The 6,632-nt window shown below is 46.5% G+C and overlaps 1 long non-coding RNA gene across 1 annotated transcript; it reads right to left on the bottom strand.

The window, feature by feature from the left end:
• Positions 1 to 269: 269 nt before the first annotated feature.
• Positions 270 to 6,214, bottom strand: LOC149302112 (uncharacterized). The gene is made up of 4 exons (XR_016272120.1): positions 6,144 to 6,214; positions 5,036 to 5,144; positions 926 to 1,010; positions 270 to 477 (listed from the first exon to the last, which is right to left on the bottom strand). It is a non-coding gene; the product is annotated as an uncharacterized LOC149302112 (long non-coding RNA).
• Between the last annotated feature and the right edge of the window lie 418 nt (positions 6,215 to 6,632).

The following is a 6,632-nucleotide window of genomic DNA, read 5'->3' as shown; positions in this document are numbered from 1 at the left end:
TCCCATACAGACACAGATTAGGAGGAGAGCCAGGGTCTCCATGGGTCTCATTTGCACCAAAGATGCAGGACGAGAAGTATGTGTGCTACAGCAATATATATTGCAATAGATTCCTATGTTCAAACCCACTCGCCTACCCAAATACAAGGGAAGATTTCCTTAGATGCTGTCAGCTTCGAGAATAAATGCACAGCTAATAAAGAAAAGGTGCTAGATGTCAGGAAAGAACTGGAGCCAAAAAGTCCCTCTTGTGCTACTTTGAGCTTTACTTCAGGTTCCCAAATTTACACAGCAAACTCACTTTCTAAATCAGGACACAAGGGACTCAGCCGCCTCTTGAGATCCCAACGTTCCTCCTTGGAAGGCATTTTTCTACTTTCAGATGGACAAAGGCATGCTTCTGTTTGGTCTTCACTTTACACATGTTCCGATGCACCAATTTGTCTTCTTTACCGCTGCCAGAATGGCTCCAGGCATCTAAAACACATACAAGTTGGATCTTTTAGTCTGAGAATATTGGGCATTTGAGAAATGAGCGAGAGGCCATGACACTCAGAAACGGCAAAATTTTGCACCTTTCCTTGCATCAATTTGTATTCACTAACATTCAAAATGCATTGGCATAAATACACTTGCGAAGTGCAATACTGAGCTCAAAGTCGGCCTGATCCAATGTTAACAGGAGCAAGACCTGTTTTGATATTTCTATCAGCTTGCAAGATATTTGTTGAGCCTATTCTGCCCAGACTATTGCGAACCCACATTTGGGACGGATCGCAGAAAGGTTTGGCTTCTTTGTACTTTGCCAACATTCGCATAACCCAATGAAGCCTCCGTTCTTCTTAAGCCGGCTCCTCTTACACTGAGGCTATTCTTAGGAGCAGCAGGAAAGGACTTGTGAGAAACAAAAAGCTCCAAAACCCACCTCAGGTTCAGGGATCAAGGTTCGATCCAAACTCACTTTGGTGCCTGCTTTTCGAAAGTCCAGCCAGAGGTAAGAAGGCAAGAAGCTGGGAGGAAAAAAACACAGTGTTAATAATGATAAAAGCCTATCATTGTTTTTAAAAAAGCAAGTTAAAGCTAAAATGAATCTTTGTTTTTGTCATAGTAATTCTCCCAAATTGGAGTCCCATCATTCGTGGAAATATTGCAATAGCAGGTTGATGGTTTGGATGGTTGGAGCAAGTTTCTATCCCATCTCCCACGCCCCCAAATCCATTTAAGTCCATAAACATGCTTAAATACATACATATCTGCTATTAAACTAATAAGAACGGATTAACCCCTTTAATAAATCTGACATATACTGTACTATCAATTATTCATATGTTAAGTTGCATTATGTTCTCTAATACTTGCAAATGCAACTTAACATATGAGCAATAGATAGCACAGTGCATATCAGATGCAAACTGAGAAAAGATACAACATGTAAATGCAAATAATATACATGTAAAGCAAACCTCATTCCTGGAATAGATTAAATACTTAAAACATACTTTGAAAGAAAAAGCGCACACTAAAGGAGACGGAAAATATAATTTCCGTTTAGATCACAGATGAGTGACCGCTAGTATCTCCAAACCGTTGCATACTATAAAATAAGAGTGTTTCTAGTAGGAAGACAGTGTTTCCAAGCTTATCATAATTCCTTTGCTATAGGAGTAGTCACTCATTCCTCATACAGTCGATGGCCCGAAATGTGCTCAATGTAAATATCTCGACTTGGAACCATCTAATGGTGTCTGATGCCATTAGCTTGTAATGTTAGCATAGAGCTTTCTCACCCCACAAACTCTCAGCAGAGGCTCATTTGCTGGATCCAAACCAGTCAGGGTAATATGTGGATTGGTAATATCCAGCCAGTAGTATGAGGATGGAGACCTTGTACTCCCTTTGTATCAGTACATCAGCAAGTGGGTCATCTTTTGGGTCTTTACGTTCTCTAGTCTCCTTCATGGCTGGTTTTTTGCTCTCAAAGGAGACTGTGATGCCCATAATGGCTATCACCTTCTGGCCTTGGTCCGCGACGAACTATATCCGATCCCAATGACACCAATGAGAAATAATGCGACATGAATCCGAACGCCAAGTCGACAAAGTGCACTCCTTTTGACTTCCGGGAAGTTCACCATTTTATAGATGGGACACCATTTTCCTATGCCGTTTTATTTAATAGAACTTGATCATCCATGGACTTGGGTACCCACATGGAAGTCCTGGAACTAAACCCTAATGGATACCAAGGGCCCACTGAACTGGGAGTCAAGGCAGCATACAAACAGTGAAAACACACACAGTTCACATACTGACCAATCCTTTTAAATAAATCAATTCGGCGCAAGTGTGAACACACTGTCAATTGGATTTGGTCCCCTGTGGCATGGTCACCCCTGTGACGCCACTCCATTTTGATTCGATCCTGTCGAAGTGGAGTAAATTGAAACGGACAGATTCGATCACGGTTTGAACAGTGTGGACATCTATTCGGTGCTTCATCACTTCGACTCAAACATCGGTTTATTATGTAGTGTCAATGAGGCCATGGTTTCTAGACCTTTCACCGTTTTGGTGGGAGACGCTCCATCTTGCCAACATCCTTTTTGAACCGTGGTGCCCAGAAGAACTGCATCCAGTTTGTTTCAGGTGTGGCTTCTCAGGTCGCAAGCCGCACCTGTCCAAGAGGGTCTTTCTTCTATGCATCCCTTGCTGGAAAAGGAGCCCTTTAAGTTCCTCAAACAGGAGATGGGCCCAAAGGGGAAAAGGGGACCCTCCATATTGCCAACAGCGTCACAATGCCCCATTGCGCATCATCTCCTCTCTCACACTGCCCTGCCTCTCTGGCAAATCTGCCCCAAAGAGAGAGAGGCCTTTTTTGCCCTTTATGCCACTTCCTGGCCCTCCTTGCTGCCTTTCGCCTTTCCTGCCACCAATTTGGGCCTTCTCTACCCTCCTCGAATTCCCGTGTTTGTGTTGGGAAACAGAAAAATGAAGGAGGGCCACCCTTTCACAGAAAGCACAAAAGCCTTGGGAAAGACCGTGGAGGCTCCTGTTTTGGGAATGCTGGTGCTGCCCCCAATTCCAGGCTTGGAGAAGAAGCCCAAGGGAGGAGACTACCTGAAGCGCAGTGTCTGGGAGGTAGGTCCCTGCCGGGCGGAGGAGGCCAAAAGAATGAGAGATATCCTTCAGAGGCGGCGGATGGAGGAGATAATGCGGCGTGCCGAGCGGCAGCTGAGGGAGGCAGATGCCCGCAAGGCGAGACGGGCATCTCTCCTCCTAGATTATTGGGTAGAGCGGTCCTTGGAGGAGTTCCGGCAGCGATGGGAGAAAGAAGCCAGGGAGAAGAAGATGGAGAAGGATCTAGGAGCCCAAGGAGGAGAAAGGGGCGAAGGAGGAAAGCTGCGGGAACACATGGTGTCCACCATCACCGTCCTCTCCACACCGGACACCACCATCCCCCCCGTATCGCCTTGGGGCCTCTCGCCTCCATCCACTCCCTGGCAGGTGAAGCAGTCACTTCAATACACTGCAATGTCACCATCAACAACCGCAGCGGAAGACCTGAACATCCATCCAACCAGACTGTTGCCCCGGAGGCCGACGTGGCCATCACCCGCGTCCCCAGGAATGGTCGCCAGCTCAGGTCCATCCACGCCGTGGGCAGGGGCTGTTCCTGAGGCCTTCCGTCGGCATCCTGTTATACCCCCAGTAGCCTCTTCCTCCTCTGCTGTCCCTCCAGATGAGGACACGCAAGACCTTGACCAGCCTACGAACGTAGAAACCATTCAGGATCCACCTCACAAGCCTCTGCCGGACGCTCCAAAGAGGAGACCTCGGACGAAGGTCACAACCTCCTCCTACTTCCACGGTCCAAAAGATGCTCATCCTCAACCTCAACAAGTCTACAAAACCCAGTCTCCTGTCAAAGGAACCATCTTGGACATTGGGGGCGAAAGAAAGAGGAGGCAGTGACCCATGGAAGGAGGCTCCCAACCTTTCCCCTCAACATCAGAGAAAGGAAGAGATATTTCGCTTCATTCCTCTATCCAGGCTGGGAGCAGCAAGGCCCATCGTCCAAGGAAAGAAGGGAAGAGGCAAAAGCAGATATACCCCTTTTTACCCTCCAGACAAGGTTGTGGTCACAAATAAAGCGTTCACAACACGGATGGTTTTTCTTGTGTGTTGCTGCAGGGGGGATGTCATGGGATAAAGTGTAGGTATGATATAGATTATAGAAGGAGCTGGAAGAGGTCACTGTGTTTGCATTCCCTTGGTCACTTTGGCACACTCACCCTCTTTTTTTATTTTATAAGACAACTTCATGCTTTAGCATCGCCATAAGTCAGAAACAACTTGAAGGCGCACAACAACAACAACCACAAAGATGGGAAGCTCCGGCACAACCTTTAAGGGGGCAGGAGCGCTCTCCAGTTTGCAAGGTGGCAACCCTAGCTGGAGCACGCACCCGCACAACTCTAATGGAGCTACTTTGGCCCTTTTGCGCCGCTGCACGGTTTCGCTCTCCAAACTGAGCTCGCGTCCCGTGATGCAACCACTGAATGGGACGTCGCCCAAAGACCACCAGCAGCAAGGAACCTGTCCAAGAAGTTACCTTTAAGCTGATGAAATATCTTTCCCCTCTTTCCCTGTTCCTTCCCTCCCTCAAAACACCCTCCGGACCATTAAATGCCAGCAAACAAAGCGGAGGCACAGCACAAAACAGGATCAGCAGGCTCCAGAAATCTTAAATCTCACAGTTTTAAGACATAATGAAAAAGACATAAAACTTAAAACAATCAGAATCGCCACAGGGTCATTTCAAAAGATGTGCAAAGGTTTTTTGTTTTTAAAAGAACCAACACAACAACCCAGTGCGGATTGAGTCCCCTTTATCTATCATTCCAAAACCTGAAATATCCCAACAAAACCTTTTTTCATGGGTGGCTGAGAGAGCGACATCTTTGTTTTCTATTGGTTCGATGTGCACAAGCTTTCTTTCATGCGCAAAATTGTTTAAAACATTGTTTAAAATTACCTTCATAAGGGGTATACTGCCTTGTGCTCCTATGCCAGGAGGAAGGGTGAAGGGTCCGGAAACCATGAGGCCCTATGAGGAACGCCTTAGGGAGCTGGGGATGTTTAGCCTGGAGAAGAGAAGGTTAAGAGGTGAATTGATAGCCCTGTTTAAGTATTAGAAGGGATGTCATACTGAGGAGGGAGCAAGCTTGTTTTCAGCTGCTCCAGAGAACAGGATCCAGAACAATGGATGCAAGCTGCAGGAAAAGAGATTCCACCTCAACATTAGGAGGAACCTGTGACAGTAAGGGCTGTTCCACAGTGGAAGACATTCCCTCGGAGTGTAGTGGGGTCTCCTTCCTTGGAGGCCTTTAAGCAGAGGCTGGATGGCCATCTGTCAATGGGGATGCTTTGATTTGGATTTCCTGCATAGCAGAAATGGCGTTGGAATGGATGGCCCTTTTTGGGGTCTCTTCCAACTCTACGATTCTATCATTCTATCATTCTATGAAGACAGGATATACATAATAATAATAATAATAATAATAATATATGAAGGAGAAATGAATTTTGTGTTTAGATTTGGGTCCCCTCTCTAAGAGGATGGTATATGTAAATACAGCTATCCGACAATCCAAAATGCTTCTGGTCCCAAGCATTTCGGATAAGGGAGACTCCACCTGTAATAAGGAGTTTATCACACAGGGACAATTGGAAACGTAAACAGGGTTTATCCCTCGAAAACCGCACATCCGCGATTAAGGTTTTCACACGACGTCGTGAATAAAGTACCATTATCGTGGGGATATCCCCTGAAAACCACGCCATTGCGATAAAGTTTTTCCGCACGACGTTGCGATCAAAAGCGATTAAAGCCCCGTTAACCCAGGAATAACCAGGCAATGCATTGATGATAATTAATGATCACTCAATGAAACATGAATGATTTGTTGCTGTCTATCGGCCGGTTTATTCCTTGGTTACTCCCAGGATAACGGCCGCTATGTGAAAAAATCATAGTATTTGCGCTGTTTTATGGGATAAACCCTGTTTAAACGTCCAATTTTCCTCCGTATGATAGACTCCTAAAAGAGGCTCTTTTGGCTACACATGAAAAGCATGCTTACAGAAAAGCAGCATTAAGGAAGAGAAATGTGCTCTATTTTTGCTCTGGAGCGCATGGAAGATCCAGAATTCCAAGAGAAATTCAGTTAGAATTCAGTTGGAAAGTCAGTTAGAAACCCTGGATCTGGCTTGTCAGTTTCTCCTCCAGCAACCTTCAGCCCCCCAAGAAGAAAAGGGGCTCAAAGGGAGCAAGGATATCTATATATATTTGCAAGTTAAGCCTCAAAATGAAGAAAGGCCTCCTTGTTTCGGAGAGCCCAAAGGCTTAGGAAGGACGGCGCAAGATGCTAATTCGGGGACGCCGGTACGGACGCCAACTTTTGAGCCCAGAGAGGAAGATGGCTGCGCCTGGGACATGGGCGCCCAGTGGGCAGAGGAGACCCAGAAGACAAAGGATGGCGTCCAACGGCGGAGGATGATGGAGGAGGTGATGCGCCATGCCGAGCAAAAGATGAAGGACGCAGCCATGAGGCACGGCGTCATGCCTCCGT

The sequence above is a fragment of the Sceloporus occidentalis genome, unplaced genomic scaffold (assembly GCF_023333645.1).
Source record: "Sceloporus occidentalis isolate IW3139 unplaced genomic scaffold, rSceOcc1.0.p SCAF_20, whole genome shotgun sequence".
Lineage (NCBI taxonomy): Eukaryota > Metazoa > Chordata > Lepidosauria > Squamata > Phrynosomatidae > Sceloporus > Sceloporus occidentalis.
This window is presented reverse-complemented; position numbering and strand designations above follow the sequence as displayed.